The sequence below is a fragment of the Onychomys torridus genome, chromosome 19, assembly GCF_903995425.1.
Source record: "Onychomys torridus chromosome 19, mOncTor1.1, whole genome shotgun sequence".
NCBI lineage: Eukaryota > Metazoa > Chordata > Mammalia > Rodentia > Cricetidae > Onychomys > Onychomys torridus.
This window is the reverse complement of record NC_050461.1, coordinates 41,202,010-41,229,176: the sequence shown is the minus strand read 5'-3', so window position 1 is coordinate 41,229,176 and position 27,167 is coordinate 41,202,010. Positions and strand designations below refer to the sequence as shown.

General features: G+C 43.8%; 1 protein-coding gene across 1 annotated transcript in view; it reads right to left on the bottom strand.

Moving 5' to 3' along the window:
* The window catches only part of Stx11 (syntaxin 11), a 29,945-nt gene extending 4,133 nt beyond the window's left edge, over nt 1–25,812 (bottom strand). The window contains exon 1 of the mRNA XM_036169212.1: nt 25,776–25,812. The gene's annotated coding sequence lies outside the window, so the exon portion shown is untranslated. The remainder of the gene's footprint in view (nt 1–25,775) is intronic.
* Between the last annotated feature and the right edge of the window lie 1,355 nt (nt 25,813–27,167).

Here is a 27,167-nt window from a genome sequence, read left to right as displayed (position 1 = left end):
TCTGCTTAAGTTAGTGTCCAGTACATTCTACTCTCCAAGAAGTGGGTGAACAAAATGGACACATTTTGCTGGGCGGTGATGGCACACGCCTTTAATCCCAGTACTCAGGAGGCAGAGGCAGGCAGATCTCTATGAGTTCGAGGCCAGCCTGGTCTACAAAGTGAGTTCCAGGAGAGGCACAAAGCTACACAGAGAAACCCTATCTCAAAAAACGAACAAACAAACAAACAAACAAACAAACAAAAGAAATGGATACATTTTGGTGGACATAGCAAGAACAGCGGATGTATGCTTTCCTTGAATCTTGGCCAAGCCTTGCAAAGCATTATGATGGAAGGTAATTGTTGGCAGAGGGAAAGAATCATAAATGTCAGGTTTCTAGGACTCTGTCCATAGGCAGGTTCTACGCTCTCTACTGCTCCCCTAAAGCTATGAAAGAACTATGGGAGAAGACCACCTCATTGTCAGCATGAAGAGCAGAGCAGAGTCCAAAGCACCAAGAAGATGGTATCAGGAAATGTTCAAGGAGTGACTTGTTTTCAGGGTCTAACCACCTGACACCAAAGGTCCTCAATTAGTAAAGATCTAAGATCACTGCAAGTCCCTGATCTGTAAGGAGAGGAGAAGGGCAGAGGGGATGTTCAGACCCTTTTGCAGGTGTTAAACAGGAGCCATCCCAGTGCCTTCCTGCCCACCCTCCCTGCACAGCGCAGACCAAGATGGATACGTTTTATCCACTTAGAAATTCTCCCAGTTGCCAGCAAGCAAGCATCCAGAAAACAACAGTGTGTGTGTATGTGTGTGTGTGTGTGTGTGTGTGTGAACCAAGAGTTTTCCATTTTGAGAGTGTCTTCAGAGATATTAGAAATATGTATCTTTGCTGAAGGCACATCAAAACACAGAGGAGGGCACACAAGAGCATCAGAATAAGCTATATAGTCAGTAGGTTGATAGGTACCATGAAATCCTGAAAGAGAAAACTATAGTAACTGATAAAAACAAATCAGACAATTCAACTGACCCGGAGTTTCACGGTGGCAAGCAGTAACAATAAACATTGGTAAGTTGTTCATAAAGTTGCTAAAGTGACTTCTATTTTAATTCATGCTCAGGTGGAAAGTGCTAGAAATGGTTTCTAATGATCAGAAATCTGCTTATGTCTTCTAACCTTCCTTTCATGCAGGCATGGAATGTGGCCTGAGAGATCTCAGTACAACATGAAGGGAAGAGAAGGAGGGAGTGAAGGGAGGTTGGTTGCTTAACCCTTCTTTGGTTGAGCAAGAACATTTCACGTGGACGCACATAGAGAAGGAAGAGATGATGGTGCCTGAGTGTGTTTCAGACTTAGGGAAACAGTGACGTCACCTGGAGGGTTTCCAGTGCAGCAGCTGGCTGTCCTGGGGCTTCTAGAACGGGCTCCTCGTGATTTTAGTAAACAGTCAAATTTGTAGCCCATTCCACAGATTTTTATTGTAGATGCTTTGTGATCCCAGAAGCTGAGCAGTTCTGGAGAACTTTCATGGGCCCCAGGTTGAAGACAGACTGAAAGGGCCAAGATCCAACAGTGAAATAAAAGGCTAGCTCTTGGCCTCTCCCCTCTCCCGGAAATATGGTGTGTTTCATAATCATTGCCTTCTGGCTTCTGAGGATGGAGAGGGGCTGCATAGGAAATGGTAAGTCGTGAAAACACTCAAGAAGCCGTACTGGTGTAGTAAGCAAGAATGACAGGGGTTTGTTAGAATCCCTTCACTCTCATGTGAACAGTTAAGGCAGACACTAACAAAAGGGCATTGGAAATGGAGATAGGGCTTCACTGTCCTGTGGCACCTTGAAGTGCGTTAATAAATTGTCTAACAGGATTCAAAAGGAAGGGTGGCGTGACTCTACTAGCTACATACATGGGACATTGGGATCTGGGTCCTACTGTTGGATTTGGCCCATAAAATCTTGCTATTTTCTAGATATGGAAGAGTGCTTGCCACCCAAGTAAGAGGACCTGAGTTGAAATTCCCCAGCATCCATGTGAAAATCTGGGTTCAGTGATGCAAATCTGTAATCATGGCCTTGGGACAGCAGAGAAAGGTGAATCCCCGGATTTGGTGATATTTTATCTGTGTCCCCCAATAAAGCTTATCTGAGGATCATAGGGAAAAGCCAGCCACTATATTAGACATAGAAGTCAGGCAGTGATAGCACACACCTTTAATCCTATCACTCGGAAAGCAGGAATCTGTCTGGATCTTTGTGAGTTCAAGGCCACACTGGGAACAGAGCCAGGCATGGTAGCACATGCCTTAAATTCCAACACTAATTAACCAAAAGGGTCTGGAGGTCTGTACAGACACACAGGAAGTGACAGAGCTGGCCAGGAAGAGGAAGTGATGTAGCTGGGCAGAGAGAGGAAATGAGTTAGCAGAACAGAAAGGAATATAGGTGTGGGTACACAGGAAGTAGGTCTTTTTGGAGACTGAAGGTTGGTAAAGTGAGGTTGGCTTTGGCTTGTCCTATTCCTCTGATCTTTCAGAATTTACCCCAATATCTGGCTCCAGGTTTTTTTTTTTTGTTTGTTTTTTTGTTTTGTTTTGTTTTGTTTTTTTAATTAATAAGGCCATTTAACAATTTGTCTTACACCCAGAGCTCCAAATTCAGTGAGAACTTTATTCAAAAAATAAGGCAGAGAGAAATTTTAGAGATCATTTAATGTTAACTTCTGGCTTTCACATGCATACACACACACACACACACACACACACACACACACACACACAGACACACACTCTCTCTGCCCTACCAGGAAGGAGGACTCAAGAAGATCAATGAATGTGGATGGCAACTACGGAACTAATACACCAGATGCTACCAAGAACAACTACAAGAGTCACTGTCCCTGCTCATCCCTAAAGAAACTTTCATAAACACAATGAGTAGCTCTAACTCTACTCATAAAGGAGACTCTTTAAGCACACTCACTCTGAAGCAACCAAAAAAAAAAGAACACTTTTGATTGTTATGCTCTACATTATGTCCCTTTGGAATGGCAAAGGTAAAGCCATCCCGTCCTGCCTCCATTTTGTATTTGTTGGACAGTTCTCAGCCCTCTACCCCATCCCCCAATGGCCATGTCTGCCTTGTCAAGACATTTGAGATTCCCATGGCCTTGACCATGGTCCAGACGCATTAACCAAAATAATTAAAGTAAACCAAAATAACTAGAAAATATATACAAAAGAAATGATTGTCATGCCGTTTCTAAAATTATTATTATGCTCTGCCAGAAATGAACGTTTCAAGGCTACACTGACCCTCATCTAACTTTGATGTAAATTATGGTATTTGTGGTTTTTGGCTTCTAAAAACTCTGTGTGCCTGAGCTTGGGCACCAAGAGACTTTTCAGAAGCACAAGCCCACTCTTGGTCTGACCATCAATAAAAAGGACTTCAAATTGTCTTAACCAGCATGGTTGTCAGTAACTACCTCATGTGGATCGTTCCACCTTTACTATGCCTCATCCCAAATTCATATGTGGAAGTCCTGACTCTAGCATGTCAGAATGCCTCTGTATTTGGAGCTGACAATGAAGTAATTAAGTTAAAATGAAGTCTTTGGTGATGGATCCTAATTCAACACAGCTGATAAGGATTGTGGTGGGAGAAAATTTGCACACTCAGAGGAAGACTAGGAGAAGACAGAGTTCACATGGAAGCCAAGGAAATAAACATCAGAAGAAATAAACCTTGCCGCATTAGGTTTTTTTGTTTTTCTTTTTGTTTTTGTTTTTTTTATTACTGTGACAAAACACCCAGATAACTTATAGAAGAAAGAGTTTATTTAGGCTTATGGTTCCAGAGGGATAAGAGTCCATCATGGTGGGGAAGCAGCAGGTATGGTGTCAGGAGCAGCAAGCTGAAGGCTCACATCTTGACCAGCAAGTACAGAGCAGAGAAAGCAAACTCCAAATGGTGTGAGTCTTGAAACTCTCAAAGCCCATCTCTAGTGATGTACTTTCTCCAGCAAGGCCATACTTCCTAAACCTCCCAAACAGTACCATCCACTGGGGACCCGTTGTTCAAATGCCCCAGACATTGGGGGACACCTCATTCAAACCACCAAACTTGGCAACACCCTGACATTGAATCTGCAGCATCCCTGAACTGTGAGAAACACGTTTCTGGTGCCAGGGGCAGCCAGCCTTTGACACTGGCATACGATGCTGCCATCTACAAAGTTCACACCGTAGAGCTACATACTGGATTGAAAAGACAAAAACAAAGTCAAACAAACCAGCTGTCTCATAATGTTTGAAGTTGAGTTTGTGGGTTTTGCACTGGGCTCCATTCATAGCTGCCCTTGGTTGAATGTGGTCAGCAAACTTAACAGGCCTAGAAGCCATTCAGACTGTCATACTTCGTTATGATAAACCAATTTATACATCAAGGAAATGTTGCCTAATACCAACAAGTAAAATCCTTTCTGGTTTCACAGCAATGTTACAAGTATTTTGACTTGTAGTGAGAAAAAAATCAGACATGGGTATGCAAAATGCAGAGCAGAGGGCGCTTCAGATCAGACCATGGGGAGTTTGATACAGAGGTGAATTGGGGAAGACGGGAGGGAAACAAACCCTATAGCATGTGGGGGCCTTCCTTTCTATATGTACGATAAACACAGGTCTCAGACTTCATTCTGCTTTCATGGATGTCTTAGTGAGGGTTTCTATTGCTGTAAAGAGTCACCATGACCATGGCAATTCTTATAAGGAAACCATTTAATTGGGGCTGGCTTACAGTTCAGCGGTTCAGTCCATTATTATCATGGCGGAGAGCAGGCAGACATAGTGCTGGCTATATCTTGATCAGAAGGCAACAGGAAGTGGGCTCAGACACTGGGTGGTATCTTGAGCATAGGAAACTTCAAAGCCCGCTCCCACAGTGACACCTCCTCCAACAAAACCCACACCTCCTAAGAGTGCCACTCCCTATGGCCTATGGAGACTATCACAGTGTAAGTTAGAAAGTTTAGTGTTTTCCTTCCAATATGAACATAAGTACACATTTAGACAGAGGTGCTTTGTAGTATATGTTGTATCCAGCTATGGATGAAGCAGAAAGGATCTTGTCCCTAATAGAGCATAAGTGGTCACTTTTTGTATTGTCAAGATACAGCCAGCACTATGTCTGCCTGCTCTCCGCCATGCTCTCCGCCATGATAATAATGGACTGAACCGCTGAACTGTAAGAGTTGTCAAGCTCTTATTTTACATAATTATTAAAGGAGATGATAGCTACAGATCAAAAAAGGTACTTTGCTGGACCATATGAGACCCTGAGAAAAACTCCTATATCATCCCTTCTCTGGTGGGTGCAGCCTGTGCCAGGGCACACTGCCTGGTATGCCTAACTTCCAGCCCTGCCCACGCTTGATGAGGTCATGGCCTGCACAGCTGCGATCGCCCTGTACAGACCTTGCTCAACCACTTGCTCCAGCCCCTCCTGCCCAGCCACCCCCACGCTGCAGTCATATGGTTGGGAACAGGACATTCCACTATGTCTCAGTAGCTTCGAAAGTTGTTTTCTAGCTCACCCATAAGCACACACCCTTAAAAGACAACAAAGGCTCTTTCCCCAACAGGTTGACTCAAATCCATGAATAATCATTTCACTCAACGGACTAATCCTTGGTGCTCTGCTCTGTTTCTTGACTTTAAAAAGTGGCATATTAAAAAGAGAAGAAAGTATTCTTTGCTTGTTTTGTGTTTGAGACAGGGTTTCTCCGGGTAGCCCTGGCTGCTCTGGAACTCGCTCTGTAGCAAACTCCGAGATCGGCCCACTTCTGCTGGGGTTAAAGGCATGTGCTACCACCACTGGCAAGGAACTATTCTTCTATCTTTTAAACATTAGGATCTCAAAATACTTTCTTATTGTTCTCAAGGTAGTTTGAAAAAGAAAATGAGTTGTTTTTTTTTTTTTTTTAAGTACATTTGCCAAAAACATATTCAACCTTTTCATAGGGTTCATTCAAAGTACAACATGAGAGTTTTAGAGACTCTTCATTGAGATTGAGTATAATTATACAAGTTAGGGCTAGAAGAAATGATACAAATACTTGCTGTAAAATTCTCTCCTAGGTGTGGCTGCATAAACAAGACCAGAACAATGGCAATATCAATGGGCATGATAACATGGAAAGGGGAAAGCTTCATGGGGTACCACCCCCAGAACTATAGGCAATTCACCTGAGAGAGGGAGAATTAACCTCTTCCAGGGAGGAGCCCCCTTACTGGTTATCTTACCTAAGTGGTCAGCCCCGAAACCATATACACAAATAATAAAAAGTGGACCTAGCAAGTTGTATTTATATACTGTGAATATGCATATATATATATACACACACACACACACACATATATATATATATATATATATGTATATATACACACACACACTCATATATATGCAACAATAATTTTTAAAAAAGAGACTATAAATTTTGGAGTGGAGGAGACAGGGATGGGAGTTGAGGGAAGGTACTGGCGGGGGACTAGACGAGGAAAGTGATAGGATTCTATTTTAGTTTAAAAATGTGTAAGAATTAAAAACAAATTAAAAACATTTAAATGTGTCCCTTTTAATTCTTAGGCAAGTAAGATAGCTCAGTGGGAAAAATGCTTGCTGCATAAGCCTGACAACCTACATATATATATGAAATTTCTGACTGACTCTTTTGAAGAAACATCTGAGTTTTTCCAGTGATGTCAATGCATGAGGTTTGCCAGAGAAGTGACCTTCACAGTCACTGAAGTCTCTCCCTCCAACTGCCAAAGTATTCGTTCGTTTCTGTTGGAGACTCTCTTCTGAAATGCATTGGTGTACTCCATTGCTTCCTTGTGTTAGCTCCAATGTGCTGACCACTCTGCTGCTCATTATCCCCACTTTTGAACTGTGTGTGATGCAGGATCTGTGAAGCTTCTCACTCAACACTGTTACTCCTCTCAGGCAATGACTGGGAAAGCTGAGCTTTCTCTTCAATTCCATTGACCATCAGTGCAATAGGAATTAGACAGGACTAGCTGCTAGACACATTTATTACTCCAGTTCTAGAGGATCCAAGGCCCTCTTCTGACCTCCATGTGCACCGAACATGTGAGTGGTACACAAACATACGCGCAGGCAAACTACTTATACACATGAAATAAAAACTAAAAATAAACAAAATAGAAAAATACAATAATGCCGTAAAGGTTACAGAAAATTTCTGGAATCTTGCATTTCATTTTTGGCAGCAACGGTTGGTTACAAGTAACAAAAGCCACGGAAAGCAAAACTGTGGTTAAGTGGTTACTTAGACTCATCAAGAAATACTGTTGGTTTCTCTGTTCTTGGACTGCAGACTTGCTAATGAATAGTGCTTTGCCCAGGAGACAGTAGACCACGTGACAGAAGAAGATACCTGGGCCAGGCGGTGGTGGCTCACACCTTTAATCCCAGCACTCGGGAGGCAGAGCCAGGTGGATTGCTGTGAGTTCGAGGCCAGCGTGGGCTACCAAGTGAGTTCCAGGAAAGGCACAAAGCTACACAGAGAAACCCTGTCTCGAAAAAAACAAAAGAAAAAACAAGAAAAAAACAAAAAAGATACCTGGATATCACAAGCCACTGGGGCTTGCCCCTCGTCCTATTGGGGACATTGTGAGAAAGCTGGAGCTAGCCTTCTGGAGAATGGGGACCACACGAAGAGAGGGACTAATGAATGAGCCTGGACATGATCAAAGGAAGATCCATCCAGAGCTTGCTTATTGTGAAAGGCTTATATAGATCAACTCATGAGACCCTCACAAACATAAGAAACGACAAGTAGCTAGTTAGGGGTGCTTTATTGTAAGGATACTCACGGATACAACTGTCTTTGGGTTATTCTGTGCCTCCCAAATGTACTTTTCTTTAATCCCAGTTTAGGAAGCTAACAGGAGTCCCAGAAAAATCATAGTTTATGGAAAGTTAATTCTCATGCATTTAAAATGAAAATTTGTTATACTTTGAAATGAAGATATAAGCAATATTCCAAAAAACTATCCTGATGATCATGATACTATTTGATGATAATGGCATAAGGTATATATATATGTATGTGTACACACACACACACACACACACACACACACACACACACACACTCACACACTTTACATAGCTTTGGTGCCTTTCCTGGAACTCACTCTGTAGCCCAGGCTAGCCTTGAACTCATAAAGATCCACCTGCCTCTGCCTCCCAAGTGCTGGGATTAAAAGCGTACACTGCCACCGCCCAGCAAGGTATATATTTTTTAACTACACATTACATTTATGATATTCTATTCATATTTTATCTAAAATTTCATATAAGGCACACACATTCATTTTTCAAACATCACACATTTCTTAACAAATCAGAGGATAATTCTGTCTTCCCTGCTGAAAATCATAGTCACAATGAGGAGACAATAAGGCTCTGTGGAACTGTTTCTCGGTGCCCATGCCGCACAGGAAGGAGCCAGGGAACTGCTTCCTGGTGCCCATGCTGCACAGGAGATGAAGAACCATGAGGTCAGGAGAGCACAGAGATAGCTTTAACCTTGGCCAGGGTTCAGTCTGATAAGAGATCTGCAGAACTTGAAGAGCCAGTTTTGGAATGGAAGTGGATAGTTTTGAGTGTACCTCAATTCTTCTGTTCAGCTCACCCAAATAAAGAGCAGCCAGCAGGTTTGGGGCAACCTTCCAAACAGTTTGCATCAGCCACACAGTGCCAGAAAAAAAATGCACTGGGGGAGTTTCTTCACCATGCTAAAAGAACCAAAATTAATGGGAGTTCAAGTAAGTCTCTAAAACCTATCAGGAGTTGATGTGACTGGACTCATCCTTCAGAATGTTAAAGTGACAGAAAAATTATCCTCAGAGCCAGGGGTCCACTTAGAATGCCACATCTACACATCGAAGTATGAATGGCCTAAGGAGCAGCCCTAGCTGTTACGTGAAGTCATGTTCTGATTCCTGTGCCACTGTTAGCCCTCGCCTAAGGTTCCTCAGGCTTCCAGGGTGCCAGTAGGTAGACAGGGTGATTCTCAAGAAAGGGATGCAATTCCTAAGAAACGGGTGCTTTCCAAGCCTGCCTATGTCGCCTTTCCTCGCTAGCTACCTTCTCCCATGTGTGAATGCCGGCTGCCTAGATTGAGAGAGGACTCAGTGGGATGGCCCTGGAGGAGCTTTTACACAAGAAAGAGCAAACACTCTGTCTTTGCTTTTATCAGTTCATGAGATTCACGGGACCTTAATCCATTCAAATAAATAATGCAGGTCTGGTAACCACATGTGCAAACAGTGCCATTAACAGCTTACTTCCTATTTCCTCTATGGCCAAAAGTGACCTTAACATCTACAAGCTACTATATTATTCAAATTTAAACATTTATTTTATGGAGGGGGGCGTCTATATGTCTATATCTGGAGGTCAGAGGACAATCTTAGGAGAGAGAGTTCTTTCCTTCCACCTTTAAATCAGTCCCAGGGATTGAATTCAGGTCACCAGACTTTCACAGCAAGTCCTTTACCCACTGAGCCATCCTGTCAGCCCTATTTGAGGTTTTAAATAACTTCTTTTCCAAACATTCTAACATCTCTCTCTTTTTTCCCTGTTTAACTCTTTGTAAGAAGACAAAACTTAGCGAATTATTTGATATAAAAATACAGATGGGGGGAGGGCTGGAGAGATGGCTTAGCTGGTTGAGAGCACTGGCTACTCCTCCAGAGGACCCAGGTTCAATTCCCAGCACCCACATGGCAGCTCACAACTGTTTTTACTTCCTGTTCCAGAGGATCTAATACCCTCACACAGACATTCATGCAGCAAAAGCACCAATGCATATAAAGTGAAAAGAAATAAATCATTTTTAAAAAGTGAAGATTTTCCATCATCTATTAAATATGTGTCACAAATATAAAATAACCCAGGATTAAAAATCTAAAACATCTGCTTCCAGATTCCTTTTATCCCAGCAAGTCATGAATATTCAGCAAACATGTTCAAAAGCACTAACCCTGGAACTGTGATGTGGAGCACGTTTCTCTGGTGAAGTAGAGGATTCTGTGAGGTTTCTTCTGGACAGGGACAACCCACGGGGTCACCGAGAAAGCCATGTGGCACATTCCACCAACAAAAACTTTGCATAGGTAAAAATAAATAAAATGAAGAATGGCGAGAGCCATCTGGAAAAGTTAAGAAAATTCTAGAAAGGAAGAGAATGTTCACATGTGCTTTTATCTTCAAGAATCCTAAAGTGGTTTATTCCAGTTCCACACATTTCAGAGGCCACAAGAGAATCATGAAGTATATAAGCCAGTCTGAGGTCTGATAGCCTCATGACTTAGCATCTATAAAGTCTTTGGCTCAGCTTTCCTTTTTATTATTTTATTATTTATTGTAATTGTGTGTATGGGTACACATCTGTGTGCATGTTTGTGCTATGGGATGGTCTTTCTGTATGCTGTGAGAATGTGTTGCTACCACTGGTTAATTAATAAAGCTGCTTTGGCCTAGGGTAAGGCAGGATAAGAGCCAGGCAGGAAATCAAAACAAAGATACAGAGAGAAAAAGGTGGAGTCAAGGAAGACGCTGTGGGCCACCAGGGGAGCAAGATGTAATAGAGCATAGGTAAAACCATGAGACACATGGCGATCCATAGATTAATAGAAATGGGTAAATTTAAGTCAAAAAAGTTAGTTAACAATAGGCCTGAGCCCTAGACCAACCAATTTGTAATTAATATAAGCCTCGGTATGTTTATTTGCAACTGAGTGGATGCGGTACCTGGGAAAACTTCCATCTACATGTTTGTACACAAATGCATGTGCCCATGTGTGCATGTGTGGAAGCCAATCACCTTCCATCTTATTTTTTGAGACAGGGTCTCTCACCGAACCTGGAGCAATTCAGCTAGCATGCCTGGCCAGCAAGTGCCTGACATTTTCCTGTCTCTGCCTGTCTAGTATAGGGATTACAGACCCAAGCTGCCATACCTGGCTCTTCCGTGTAGGTGCTAGGGATCTGAAGTCAGGCCCTCATGCTTGTACAGGAAGAACTTTACTGAGTAGGATGGCAGAGGAAAGGTCTAAAATGGCAGCTGGGCACTTGACTGAAACACTGTCCATCTTCTAGATGAGGAAGGAGGTCGTGGGCTTGTGCAGGAAGATGAAGATATCAGAATTCCAGTGGATCATAATTTGAGAGGCAATTTAGACAATCTGGAGTTCCATAGTTGAGAAGAAAGCCAAGCTAACAAGAATAGAACAAGGAAAAAGGTAACTAACTAGCTGGAAAGCAGAGCATACCGTGAGTTCCAGGACATACCCATGATGTCATATGAGGTCCTGTTTCCATTAGTGTTCTCATAATCACTGAATGTTGACCTGGCTTAAATTACGATAGAGTTGTACTGGAGATGGGGGTATGTGTCTGGCTAGAGAGCAGTGGAAATAAGCCAAAGCACCATCAATGCCTGAAACTGAGATATCAGAAAATTGTGATAGACGCATGTTATCTGGAGATTGAAGACACACACATCAAGGGGTTGGATGTGGTTGTCTTTGGTGTAAACAAGAAAAAATACTGAGTTTTTTTTTTCCATTTATGGATTTAATTGGCTTTTCTCAAACGTATAAGTTTGGTAAAAGTTAAAAAATAGAAGAAAGAAAGAAAGAGAGAGAGAGAAATAGAAAGGAAAAGAAAGAATAAAGGAAGGAAGGAAGAAAGAAAGAAGGAGAGAGAGAGAGAGAGAGAGAACAAGCAAGCTGGGCTGAAAGGCACAGACCTATAATCTCATCCATTCGGCAGGGTGTCCCTATGGTAATAGAATCACAAGTTCAAGACCTGCCTGAGCTAAAACTGAGCTCAAGGCCAGACTGGCAAGTTAACGAGACCCTATCTCAAAAGAGAATGTAAAGAGGCAGCAGGGGTATACTTCAGTGATGGAGTGGTTTTCTTGCCTGTGCAGGGTCCTGGGTTCTATATCCAGTACTGAAAAAAAAAAAAAAAAAAAAAAAAAAAAAAAAAAAAAAAAAAAAAAAAAAACGAAGAGGTTGTAGGCAGGATTCTAGCTATTCACCAGCTAACTGCTCGCTTACAGTGTATTCAATAGACTTCCTCCTTGAAGGAAAGAATGGGAGAGGGGGTGAAGGGGGAGGAGAAGAAAGGCCAGGAGGAAGGGAGGCTGGGAGGGATGAAGGAAAGAAGACTCGCCTCTGAAGTCCATATTACTAACCAAAAGGCTAATGCTATGAATTTGGGCTAGTGTAGGATGACTAAGACTTCAGAAGTGCCAGGCATGGTGGCACACCCCTTTAATCCCAGCACCCAGGGGACTGAGGCAAGAGGATCTCTGTGAGTTCAAGGCCAGCTTGGTCTGATATATACAGAAAGTTCCAGAGTGGCATAATAGAGAGACTCCATCTTGAAAAGATGGGGGCCGGGAGGGGGGGTGGGGGGGGTAGGTGAAGAGAGAATTCAGAAACTGTCTGCCTGCTGAGTGTGCCCCTTTCTGACATTAAAGTCTCTGGGTAGATTCCACTTCAGAATAAACGGTTAAATTCACTTACAAGGGAATCAGAAACTCTTCACATTTTTAATTGCAACAAACCCAAGCTTCCCACAAGGCTGTAAATTAAAATCTGGAAAGGAAAATTACCTGGAGCCATCTGTGATGTGTGTGGTGATATCTTATTTGTGCTGAAATGTGGTGATATTTTATTTGTGCGTTAATAAAGAAAGCTTGCCTGGAGATCAGGGGGGAAAGGCCAGCCATTTTAAGTAAACAAAGAAGTCAGGCAGTACATGCCCATAATCCCTTAGCAGGCAGGATCTCTGTATGTTCAAGGCCACACTAGGGAACAGAGCCCAAGTGGTGACGCATGCCTTTAATCCCAGTACCAACCATAGAGACCTGGAGGTCTGTACAGACAGACAGAAAGTGACAGAGCTCTGTAGGAAGGGGAAGTGAGGTAGCTGGGCTAAGAGCCAATGACAGGGCAGAACAACAAGGCAATAAAGGTGTGGGTAGATAAGAAGCATTTCTCATTTTAGAAGCTGCATAGTTGTGAGGTAAGGTTGGCTGATGGCTTTCCTTATTTCCCTGATCTAAGGCTTTCACCTCTATATTTGGCTCTGCATTTTTTATTTAATAAGATCATTTAGAAATTTGGCTACAGATGTGCATTCATGTGATCTCTGCATTGGGGAGGCTGAGGCAAGCGTACAGTGAATTTGAGTTCTACCTATACAGTGAAACCCTGACATGGAAAAGGAGAAAAGAGGAGACAGTGATCCTAAAATAATTTTCATGGGGCTGGGGTGATGGCTGAATCAGCCAAGTGACTAAAGTCCCTTTCCCAAAACCAACACAAAAAACCAGGCCTGGTGGTACAAGCTTGTTCCCCAGCTCTGGTGAGGCAGAGACAGGTAGACCCAGGGGCCGGCTGGCCAGCTGACCTCACCTAATCAGGGGTTTCCAATCAGAGATTTCCAAAACAAGTGAGAGAGCCTGTCTCAAACAAATGAACTAACAAACAAAAACAACAAACGAACAAACAACAGCAACAAAACCCAAATGGAATGGCACCAGAGGATGACACCTGATCTCTGGTTTCCATGTGCTCACATATGCACACACATGTGAAACACACACACATACACACACATGTGAAACACACACATACACACACACACACAAATAATTCTCAACTAGTGACCACTTATTTTTTTTAAATTGAAAAATTCAGTAATAGGAAGTAAAGGAGGGCCTGAATGACACAACATCTATCATAAAGCAATGATGAAGAGAATAGCACTCTGTAATATAAAAATATAGATAAATGGTTATGAGTAAAATACCAAGAAACATCACAATTACATACAGAGCACTGGTAAGTGAACACACATACATCAGAAAAATAATAATTTAAACAAATCAGGCTGTCATAATTGGCTGGCACAAACTGAATTCTCCATAATCTTTACCATAAACTCTAATATGTCTCAGAGGTTAAAAATGCAAAATCAACAAGAGAAACGCTGGCAGAAAATTCACAAATCTTTTTCTGTCCTTTAGAATAATGATAACAGTATGAAGAAATCCCAGAGGAAAAGAAAAGCAAGTATAAGCACATGAAACTGGGCTGGAGAGGTGGCTCAGAGGTTAAGAGCACCAGCTGTTCTTCCAGAGGTCCTGAGTTCAATTCCCAGCACCCACATGGTGGCTCACAACCATCTGTAATAAGATCTGGCGCCCTCTTCTGTGTACATAATAAACAAATAAATCTTTTTTTTTTAAAAAAAAAAGGCCATGAAACCAGAAATCTTCACACGGCAGAAAAGAAGAATGAGGCGCTAGTTAGACTTAGCAACTTAGCCCAAAGTGAGGGAAATAAGAATACAAGCTTGTCTGTGCTTTCATTACTAAGACTACACTGAAGTAATAAAAATGGAAAACAGTCATTGCACTTATGCTGAGGGTAACAGTGGTGGACTACAGATAGGTAAGTATCAGCGAGCCAGATACACAAATGCCCATAGCGCTCAAGGTTCAGTTCAGAGTAATTAATAACTTGAGAAATTATCCAGTCTGATATCAACAAAGACATGCTGACTAAGTAGGACATTCCCACTGTCAAATGTTAACCTTTGAAGACAAGATGAAATGCCTATAATTTGATTCCTTAAGGCACAAATTTTAACAACTAAAAAGTATCTCAGTTTTTAGGGGAAAATTCAATTTATTTTTTATATATATATATATATATATATATATATATATATATATATATATATATATATATATATATGAAACTGTCCAAAAATAAATTAAAAAATTAAGGTAGAGAATAAGTAGTAGAAGACACAGGATGTCTATCTCTGGTCTCCACATACTCATTGTATGTGTGTGTGTGTGTGTGTGTGTGTGTGTGTGTGTGTATGCATACATATACCACATGCAAATAAATGAATAAAGTAAATAAAAAAGAAGGAATTAAATTTAAATTTTATGTCTACACTTTGTGTCATAGAGGTAAGCAAACAAAATGAGGGGCATATTAGCTTGATTTAATCAGGCAATTGCACATGTACATCAAATGTCACAAAGTACCACATAAATACACAAATATGATTTACCAATCAAAATACTACTAACAATGTTTGGTGGCTTGAGTGATAAATGTCCCCTGTAGTCTTGGCTATTGCACACTTGACTCCCAGCTGGCGACACTGCTCAGGGAGGATTATGTGGTGTAGCCTTGCTGGAGGAAGTATGTCACTGGCGGTGGGCTTTCAGAGTTAAAAGTTGTGGTGATATTGTGTCCCCCAAAATATTGTGCACCCTAATAAACTTATCTGGGGTCAGAGAACAGAACAGCAACTAGATACAGAGGCCAGAAAATGGTGGCACTCACGCCTTTAATCTAGCATTCCAGAGGCAGAGATCCACCTGGATCTCTGTGAGTTCAAAGCCACACTGGAAACAGCCAGGCATGGTGACTCATTCCTTTAATCCCAGGGAGTGATGGCAGAAAGCAGAAAGGTATATAAGGTGTGAAAACCAAGAACTAGGCTGGTTAAGCTTTTAGGCTTTTGAGCAGCACAGTTCAGCTGAGAGGCATCCAGTCTAAGGAAACAGGATCAGCTGAGGAACTGGTGAGGTGAGGTGGCTGTGGCTTGTTCTGTTTCTCTGATCTTCCAGCATTCACCCCAATACCTGGCACCAGGTTTGTTTTTATTAATAAGACCCTCTAAAGATTTGTGCCACAAAAAGCCCCACCTCCTACTAATTTACTTTCTCCGTGGTGTGTTCAAGATTCAAGATGTGAACTCTCAGCTTCTTGCTCCAGCCACGTACCTGCCACATGTTGCCACGCTTCCTACCATCACGGACTCTAACCCTCTGGAACTCAAAGCCAAAATAAATGGTCTCTTCCTCAAGTGTCCTTTGTGACAGCCACAGTAAAGTGAGTAATACATCATGATCAGCCATTGAAACATTAAATCCTAATAGTTAAGAAAAAAAATCAAGAAGTGCTGTGGATATCGCTCTGTATGCTGTGAATGTGTTGCTCTCATTTGGTTGATAAATAAAAGACTGATTGGCCAGTAGCCAGGCAGGAAGTATAGTACAGGCAGGACAAGGAGAGAGGAGAATTCTGGGAACAGGAAGGCAGAGTCAGGACACGCCAGCCAGACACAGAGGAAGCAAGATGTAAAGATACCAATAAGCCACAAGCCAAGTGGCAAGGTATAGATTTAAAGAAATCGGTTAATTTAAGATGTAAGATCTAGCTAGCAAGAATCCTGAGCCATTAAGCCACCCATACAATTTTAAATATAAGCCTGTGTGTGTTTACTTGGGTCTGAGTGGCTGTGGGCACAGGCGGGACTGGAGAAAACTTTAGCTACAAAGAAGGCATCATTCCTGTCCTCAGATAAGCTTGTAATAAAGGAGGAAAAACAAGCCAGCAGGACAATAAGAAAAGATCAAGAACTGGCCAGAAAACAAGAAAAAGGAAGGACCCAGCCTGAGCTGCATAGTTGGAAGGAGGTTCTCCATTGCAACACAGGTATTGCAACCTCTCTCTTCTGCTCGGAAACTGAGTTCACAGACGAGAATTCAGAACAGACACAGCGCTGAGCACATGGGCTTCACCCCTGGGGTCATTTAGGACAAAAACTCAAGGGTGATGCTCCTGCACCAAGCACAGCAACCTCTTTGTTGATAATAGTGAGTCTAAAAAAATTATCACTTTGTTTTGTTTATTTGAGAGAGGGTTTCTCTGAGTAGTTTTGGTGCCTGTAGAACTCACTCTGTAGACCAGGCTGGCCTCAAAGTCAGAGATCTGCCTGCCTCTGCCTCCCGAGTGATGGGATTAAAGGCGTGTGCCACCATCAACTGGCTCTAAAAAAAAATATTTTAAAAGCTATTTCTATTATATTTATTTATTTAAAGATTTATTTTTATTTTACGTGCATGCGTGTGTGTGTGTGTGTGTGTGTGTGTGTGTGTGTGTGTGTGTGTGTGTGTGTACCATGCGCATGCCTGGTGCCTGAGGAGTGCAGAAGAAGGTGTCAGATCCCCTGGAACTAGAGTTACAAATGGTTGTGCTGTGAATAGCCATGCGGATGCTGGAAACCCAGTCTGGCGTCCTCTGCAAGAGCAACAAGTGCTTTCAACTGTGGAGCTGCCTTTCCCAGCCCCACGGTCATTTATTTGTTTTGTGTGTAGGTATGCATAATGTGGGTATCTGTTTTCATCACCGTATGGGTCCTGGGTTTCAAACTCTGGTCATTAGGCTTGGTGACAAAGTGCCCTTACCCACTGAGCCATCTTGCTCGCCCTGTATTCTTACAATTAATTTAAAAAAGTCTACCTTACCAATGCATGCATTTCTGAGCTCTAAATTGTTTGTTTGATTTTGATTTTTGCCACTATATGTTACACATTGGGACGTCAAGACCAACTTCTAACAAGAGCCGATTGCATGAAACACTCAGAAACTTCCTTCTCTGTTCCTTCCTATTGATTTCACTCTTCACTTGAAGGAATCTCTTCTCTCCTTTGCAGCATCACCCTCCCAACATGTTCTCTCTCTCTCTCTCTCTCTCTCTCTCTCTCTCTCTCTCTCTCTCTCTCACACACACACACACACACACACACACACACACACATGTACAAATGTGTGTGCACTTGTGAAGGAATCTCAACTTTGATCTAGATACAGCCCATCTCCCTTCCTTGGAAAGGGTCACCTTAGAATGAGAGCCACCCTCCCAGCTTTGATTTGGGTGTGAACGGGGCTTCTTTCGAATGTGACCTTTCCTCTGACCTCAGCCTGGGTCTATGAACTGACACTCCCCTTGTTTCCTCTTTCCTAATATTCACCATGTTGCCCTGCTGATCAGTTTACAACACAGTCTCTTGCTGTTCAGGTTCTGCTTGCCTACAACCTCCATGGGGTCCGGGGCTGTGCCTGAGTCTGTGACCGCTGTGTTTGCAATGTTCTCTAGAGCATCTACCATGGGGACCCTTGATAAATTGTTCTCAAATAAACATGGTCACTAGAACGTTTCTTTTCAGTCACTTTCATGAGTCTTGGGTGAAAGAGACAGTCCTTGCCCTCACAGTGGTGAAACTCTTGAAAACAGAGAGATGAATGTTAGGTGATGCTCAGAGGAATGTCAGACTCTGAGAACAGGAAGTCTTCTTAGAGAACATTGGGCCTAAGGTAACTCCCAGTGGCTTACTAGGAGTTATCTTGACAGGGGAAAGGAGAGGAAACTGAGGCAGAGATAATTTGCACAGGGGCCTGAAGCATGCATGGAGGGCACAGGAATGACACCTGCCAGCCTTCTCGGGGATGAAGAAAACAGCAAAGTGCCCTCATCTACCAGGTTATTCCGCGACTGAGGTTTCCTGCAAAGATCTGATTCAAAAATCAATGTGCTCTCAAGTGCTTTCCCCTTCCAAGAAAAATTATTACCCATTTCTGTGAGTCAACACAATGTGTTTTCCTGCATCTATGAATGTTTAATCTTCCTTCCCAAGCTATCTCTTTCATGCTATTAGATGGTCATTAAGGTTTAAAGCCAGCACCTCAACATTTACTCTGCAGAAGACTTTCTGGAACTTCCTGTCTTAGTAGTTACTGATTCCTATAAGGGGACCCTCCTTCAAGCACAGCTTTTCAAGGAATTTGATGTCTCGTCTCTCCATCTGAGATGGGAGAAAGCCAGGGCAGAAATTTCTTTCCTCTCTTCCTTCTTTCCCTCTTCCATTCCTCCTCCTTCTTGTCTCCCCACCCCATCTTATTTTGAAATATCCTAGGCAATTCTGATATTTATAACCTACAGGCCACACAGTGGGGTTCACTAGACTGTTCAGGGCCTTTCAAAGATTTTTAGATAGGTGTTGGGGAGAGAGAGGCAGTGATAACAGTAATGATACTATTTGTTATTTCCATCCTTCCAGGCTGTTATGCCACGTGAAAGGACTCTGTAATAACAAAGAGCCAAGAAGTATCGACAAGATGCTGTTCCATGTAGTTTGATGCAGTGAATAAAGAGGGCCCAAGGTGGGCAGTGCAATGATATTATGGAATTCATCTCATAAACTGTCCTACTTCATCTATGATCAGACTGTGGGCCACTAGGCCAATAGGTGTGAGCAGAAAGTGAGGAATAGAGTCGGGAAGAGAGGCAGGTTTGTCGCTGTTCAGATGCTGAACCTGAAGCCAGAACATGTCCTGTTTCCGCGACTATTCCAAAAAGCTGGAAGTCACATTATTAACCAGGAAGTTTTGCCAAGAATATTGCTTTGCGTCTTTGAAGAGAAGGAGGAGTAAGACAGTCAGTCCAGTACACAAAGAAGATATACTTTATCAGGAGACTTGTGTCCAGAGGATCTTAGTAACTACTGAAAAGGAAAACATCCTTAGTGAACGCTAAAGACATTTCATTGTCTCTTCTAGCGAGTCCCAACTCCAAAAGCAATTTGCATTAAAAGTTACCAGTTAGTAAGCCTTACAAATAACTTGAATGACATACACTAGTGTCCACAGGCTCAGAGAGTAGACCACAAATGCTTACTCTGACAGATGGCTTTGTTATCAGCAAAAGTCACAGAATGGCTAGCATGGGGGTGGGGGCCAAGTGTGGGGAGCCTCTGAGGGAACCTGCCAAAGCCAATCATAGCAGGGGCCCACTCTCAGGGAACTCTCAGCAGAATTGAGGAAGCAAAACAAACCCACATGAAATAGTAATGCAAATCTTTCACTTTCTATTGAGAGAAGTACTTAAGGAACCACAGGCAGCTGTAGGAATTTCAACCAAGAGACAGGTGGATTGTATTGCCCAAGAAGGCTCCATAGTGCCCTCCATACAAGTGACTATCAATTTCCTAATAAGTCTGAAGAAGTGTCTAAAGATTTAATTCACACAGGAAGACAACATTGAAAGGCACCACATTTTATATATCCGAACATTTTAGAGCTTTAAACTTGGTGCATTTATTAAGTTTGTGTACAGCATTAATTCAATGTCTATATCTTTAAAGGATCCAAAGTCAAGGTGATCAATACTGTGTTGAAGAAAAACTATTTACCCAAGTCAGAGCAGGTCGAGTCATCAAACAATGAGAATGGTGTAGAGTTGGGGCTGGACTTGGTGGTGGGTGGCTTGTTGGTGAGAATACCTTTGTGAGAACCAATGGAATCTACTCAAGTGTCCCAAATACAAAGCAGGATCTCAGCAGACAGTAACATTTGCCAGCTAATGCCAAGAGGATAAGAGTACAGGAGAGTCTGTTCACTATGTGAGATTCTTCGAGTAAGAGGCAGGAGAATACCTGTTTTAGAGTCAAACCAAGATGAAATAGGCCTCAGCAGGCATGTCATAAGCCAGGAATGTAAGATGTGGAGTTTTCATGTCCCTTGCTGCATTTGTTAGTGATTCTCTCACTATGAGACCCACAGCCTGTTGATTAGTACCTGGGCCAGTCTTTCTATTGACCAAACACATCAACGAAACGGGAAAAACTGAACATTCAGTCCTTAAGAAGCAGCTCTGTGGGTAAGAGCTCTGAGAACCTTCAGATGCCCCGAGTCTCCATGAAGATATTTAGTCCATTATCACCATGGTGGGGAACATAGCAGCAGGCAGATAGGCATGGTGCTGGAACAGTAGCTGAGAATTCACATTTGATCTACGACCATGAGGCAGAGAGAGAGAGAGAGAGAGAGAGAGAGAGAGAGAGAGAGAGAGAGAGAGAGAGAGAGAGAACACTAACTGGGAATACCATGGGCTTTTTGAAACCTTGAAGCCCACGCCTAGTGACACTCCTCCTCAAATAAAGCCACACTTAGCCAGGCAGGTGGATCTCTGTGAGTTCGAGGCCAGCCTGGGCTACAGAGTGAGTTCCAGGAAAGGCTCAAAGCTACACAGAGAAACCCTGTCTCGAAAACCCAAAATAAATAAATAATAAACAAACAAACAAATAAATAAGGAAGGAAGGAAGCCACACTTTCTAATCTTTCCCAAATAGTTCCACCTACTGGGGACCAAGTATTCAAATCCATGACCCTATGGAAGCTGTTCTCATTCAAACCACACTGGGGGAGTTTATGATTACCCCCAGGTGTTTGTATTCCTAGGTAGGTCACATATTTCTTGGAAGGAAAACAAGAGAAAGATGCGACACAGCAAAATAGGGGCCATGAAGTGTCCATATTATGACTGGAGCTATTCCTGCTCGGGGAAGAATTGTGATTAAAAAAAAAAAAAAAGATGGCAATTTGAGTTTAGTATAAAGTCTAAAATGTTATTTATTCATTCATTTATTTCTTCAGAAAGCATGCCAGCATGTAGAAAAGTTCAATAATGCCAACTATGGAGCCAGGTATATGGGATAAATTTCTAATGCTGCCAATCATTAACCTTCCTTAAAGAAGTTAGAGAACTTGCCACAGAATACCAGTGGGGAACAAAAGACTTAATCTACTTATTGAGCCTAGAACAGTGCCTGGTCCACACAAGCACTCAATATATTGGTGCAGGTTTGATTTCTGTTGCTATGCTAAAACACTGACCAAGAGCAATGTAACAGAAGAAAGAGTTTGTTTGGCTTACCTGTCTTAGGTCATAACCCATCACTGATGGGTGGGCAGGAGCTTGAGGCAGGAACTGAAGCAGAGACCATGAAGGAATGCTCCTTATTAGCCTGCTCCTCATTCCTTGCTCAGCTTGGTTTTAAAACAGAACCCAAGACCACCTACTCAGGGGTGGTGCTGCCCACAGCGGACTTAGCCCTTCCATATCAACTGTTAATCACTAAACTGTCCCACAGATATGCCTACTGGTCAACCTGATGGAGGAAATTACTCAGTTGAGGTTGCCTCTTCCCACATGACTCTAGTTTGGGTCAGGTTCACAAAAACTAAGCAGCATAAAATCTTATTCATTGTTTGGTCAAAAATTTCAACAAGGCATGTAAAATTTTACGTGACAAGTAGTACGTGAGCGCCTCACCAACCTTTAGCTTACACTAGCTCTTCCACTGGGTGGGATGCTCCTAGCCCAGTCACTAACCAGAAATACAGGTCTCATCTTCTCCCCCTTCCTCCCAGCCCACTTCTCAAGGGGCAGCTGGGTTCTGCGTGTGAGCTCTCCTGGCTCCTTCCTTCTTTTCTGTACCTCCCCACCACTTGATTCTAACCTTGTTCATGTTCTTGACTCAATATCACAGTCATCTCCCTGGGACCATGTAGCTCTCAGCCAGCCCGTTCCAAGGGTATGTGTGTTGGTGTTTATTCATGTGTATGTATGCGTTGGTACACATGTGTCAGCACGCCTGTGGGTGCCTAAGCTCTCTCACTGGACCTGGACTTATCCAGTCAGCTAGACTAGGAGGTTGGCAAGCCCTGGGACCCTTCTGTCTCCACTTAGCAAGGGTTTAGATTACAGGGGCCTACCTTTTGCATGGGTGCTGGGGATCAAACTCAAATCTCCATGCTTGTGTGGCAAGCGGTCTACTGACAGAGCCATCTCCTTAGAGCCTGCTTTGTTTTAAACATGTACCTGATGTGGTTTGCTTCCTCAGAGGCTCCCACGGAATAAAGTCCTGGAGCCCATGTGGCACGTGGTCTTTGTGATCCTGTCTTTCTGTCTTTCCACCTTCATCTTTCTGCCTTCCCCTCAGCTCTCCTTCAGCCCACTCCCAGGAAACAAGCTGGAGTCTCCTGACCACAGAATGCTGTTTCAATCCTCAGCATGGCTGTTCCTTCTGCTGAACCACCTACGGCTCCAGTTCCAGGACAACCCTTGTCTGCAGTCAGGTTCATTGTCTTAAAGACAGGGTTTCTCTGTGTAATAGCCCTAGTTGTCCTAGATCTCACTCTGTAGACCAGGCTGGCCTTGAACTCACAGAGATCCATCTGCCTCCTGAGTGCTGGGATTAAAGGCATGCACCACCACCACCTCACAGGTTCATTTGTTTAAGAGAAGCTTCTTTACACTGTCAGGAGTCAACCTGGACCAAAACTCAGGAACAAAATGTATAATATACTTTATCTTTCCTTTCTTATAGACGACATGACTCCGTGGCTGTGGAGGGAGAGATAAAATGTAGAGATTAAAGTTGATTTAATTGGAGAAGTTGTCCTTTACTAGTTAGCTACCTCAGAGGATGAGGAAGTTTGATCCATAACTGGGCGGTGGTGGTGCACGCCTTTAATCCAGGCAGGTGAATTCCTGTGAGTTCGAGGCTAGCTTGGTCTACAAAGTGAAATTCAGGACAGCCAGGCCTGCTACATAGAGAAACCTTGTCTCAAAAAGAAAAAAAAAGAATAAGCTGGGCAGTGGTGGCCCACACCTTTAATCCCAGCACTCGGGAGGCAGAGGCAGGTGGATCTCTGTGAGTTGGAGGCCAGCCTGGGCTACAGAGTGAGTTCCAGGACAGGCTCCAAAGCTACCAGAGAAACCCTGTCTCAAAAAGCCAAAACCAAAATTAATAAATAAACAAACAAATAAATAAATAATAAAAAAAGAAGTTTGGTCCACCTTAATCCTCAGGGATCCTGCCCAACACACTCTGGTCAATGACTGCCTGACTCATATTTATGCTGCTCCCTGTACACACATATTTAAGATAAGGTTGAAATTCATAAAGTGTTCAGAGTAAGAATTAGTAGTAGAACAATTAAAACGGCATATATATGGCATAATTAATTTGGTACAAATGCATTCCCTCTCTCAAAGTATCTTACTGCCATGTGTGGTGGCACACACTTTTAAGAGGAACACCCAGGAGACAGAAGCAGGCAGATATGCATGAATTCTTGGTCAGCCTGGTCTACATAGTGAATTCCAGCCCAGCCAGGACTACACCATGAGACCATGTCACAAACAAAATAAATCAAAGTATAGTACTATTCCTGGAATTTTCTATTTAGTGTATCGGAACTCAGGTAACTAAAGTCATGGACATCAAGTCAGTCCTCAGATGAGGAGCCACAATTGTATAAGCCTATGAGCAGAAAGTTGCTTCGCTCTAGTGGTCTACAGTTATGAACTGCTCATTAGTCACTGTGTTTTTAAAAAGACACATAACTAAGAGTGAGTGCCCACAACTGCCCAGGGCTGATAACAGACTGCGTTTACCCTTCCACAGTTACTAAGTAACATGAAACACGGTTAATTCAAACACTTAAAAGCCATGTCTCACTAATATGCTTTTAAACCATGTATTGAACGAAAAATAGGCTGTCTACAAAGACAAGCAAGTGACTGGAATTCCAACCTTCCCTTGCTGTCCCAGCAATGATCCAGGACACTCTGAATCTCAAGGTTTCAACTCATCCCCCACATGGCGGCACCTCCTTTGGGTATAGATTTCTCATGGCCCATAGAATCTGCTCAGCTGTGAGCCAGAACAGCACTGTGCCCATGGAACTTGTTGAAGAGGCTGGAACAGATCAGAGCCTTGTAACTGGTGTCTAGAGCTGACCTCAGATCAGCTATGGGGACACAGTTATTCCTGTTTCTACAGAGCTTCTAGATAAAGAAACCCATTTCTAAGAGCCACTGTCCAGCCACAGTGAGACTTAATGTCTTAGTATCTGGCTTAGTATCGACCTTCTTCAAAAGCTTGTAAACGTCTTTTAAAGCACTAATTGGGGAAAAGTAAACTATCTGAAATATTTTTAATTTCAGAGTGACTTACAAGCACTTCACAAAATGCCCTATTCCTACCAAGCATTGACAATAACAACCAAATGGTTATTGGATAATGAACTTAGTTTTCTATTGAGTTTCTGTGGCAAAGCATGTGATTTTAAGGGTTATCTCAGATCAGCCTAGTGACCCTGGCTGGCAAGCATGTTGTCCCGTCAAACGTTTTAGGAAACTGAAAACTTGAATAGTTACTTCCTGGGCCTCCTGCCCCAGTTTTGACAGGTCTCATCTCTTGGTGGTATTCTAAGTACAGGGATCCAACCTCACTTTTCAAAGGCTTATTCACAAAGTCTCGCAATTAGAGCAGCCCGGTGACTCATTTTTGGATACCCGTGTAGAAACAACAGCTCCTCCCTCTGCTGAGAAATGGCTCGAACAAGTGTGAGAGCGCCACAGGAAGTAAAACGCACGTCTCAGCTGGGGTTCGTGGAGCCAAAAAGCCGACAGGATTCCGTGTTGTGGTTCTCTAAGCAAAGCCACCAGGTCTCTATCCCAAAATAACTCTTCAAAGTCAGCCGTGAGAGCTGTTTCAAAGGAGGTGTCAATGTTCTTGTATTTCCTGGCTCCTGAGTCTTACTGTCAAGTTCAAGTCGAGAAGTGCCCATTCGGATGTGTTTGAGAAAGTGGCGGCCAAACCGAAAAACCTCCTCCATTCAATAAAACAAAACTCAACTGAAAACAAAAGACGGGCTCAGGTAGTAGCTTTTCTATAAAGTCAGTCCACGTTCGTCATTTCTGAAGCACTTCTGATGAAGCGTTATACTCCCAAACATTTGAAAAGCATTCGGCTCTAGGTGAGAAACCCAAAGAGCCTCGTCTTGAAGGTACCTGGAGGCGCAGAGAGAAATACACCCCAAACCCACCTGCTGCTGCTCAGCATCCCAGCCCTGGCCCAGCACGAGCCTCTCCCCACCCCCCGCCCCGCGCCCCCAGCCAGCCCCCAATGCTGAAAAAGTTTAGAGAGCCAAGAGGACTCCCAGAACAGAACGAACCGTGATCCGGTGGGGCTCTGGTCCAGGGTCGGGACGCCGGGAGGGACCTGGCTGCGCGTGTCCCGGCGGCTCTGCTCCCTGCGCTACTCGCCGGCTCCCGGGGCGCTTCTCAGCCGCGGTCCGAGCCCTGCGCCACACCGACCGCATCTGGACGCCGCTGGCCCCGCCCCCGCCGCTCGGAGGCTGCACAGCTGGGCACCAGGCCCCGCCCCGGGGACGTCCTGGGCTAGGCGCGCGGCTTCCTTCCCCTAGACCGGTCGCCACGCTGCGGGGTGCCGGGAACTGAGGCACGAGGCCCCCTTCCCCGCCTAAGCGCCTCCAGATGTTGCGGGTGGCAGCGGGGAGGTGAGGGGAGACGACGTGGACCACTCGGGAACTTCCTCGCACTCAGGGCAGGGCGGGATCGGCTGGACTTCCCCCGGGGAAACCCCGCCGGCACCACGGATGACATTTGCAGTCCAGAGTATTTCCGAGGCTGGGATGCAAGCGTGGGTGTGGCTGCGCCAGCGAGGACCAGCGGGAAGGCTGAACCGGAGGCTGTGGAGCACCGAGACCCTGAGCCCCGCCTTCCACCAGCCCCGTCCCGCCCGCGATCCGTGGAGCACTCACAGGGAGTATTCCTGGCACCTTACTGGAGACTCAGAAACAGTGAGGAGGTGGGAAACGGCGTGACAAACACGGAGAAAACTAACCATCAGCAAAGAACAATGATTCGCGCGTTGATGCTAGGAAGCCACCCACCAAAAGAGCTCCGGATGCCCAAAGCAGGAAGAATTTCGGGGACAAGATAGCGAGGGATGGGAACCCAAAGTTACTCATCTAATGTGAAAAGATGTCTGATAAAGTAGGTCCACAAATGGCGAGGCCAGAATGACCATCTCCCGGGCAGAGCGAGTCCAAGAAACTAAGGCAGAAACTCGGCTCTCATGGAAACGAAGTGTCTCTCTGCACTCTGTGGGCCGTGCAGAGGGGCTTTCTCCCCTCACCCCCGGCCCGCAACAAAGGGTAGTAGGAAAAAGGGAGAGTAGTTTTTACCACACAGAGCTGGCATGCACTTCACCCAGTGCTCAAGACCAGAAAGAACATTGGTGGGGTGCGCTCTGAAAATGCTGGTGGAGATGGAACTTCACTCCCGAGGCTTTTCTCTCTATACCCTAGTCTTCTCTTGAAGGACGGACATACCAGATGAAGTCCTGAAACACTTTAAATCTCCCTAGCTACGGGCCTGGGAGGCGGCTCAACGGGTGAAATGATGGCCCTTTAGCTTGAGAATCTAAGTTAGATTCTCCAGAACCCACATAAAAATGTGGTTGCTGCCGGGTGGTGGTGGCACATGTAATCCCAGCACTGGGGAGGCAGAGGCAGGTGGATCTCTGTGAGTTCAAGGCCAGC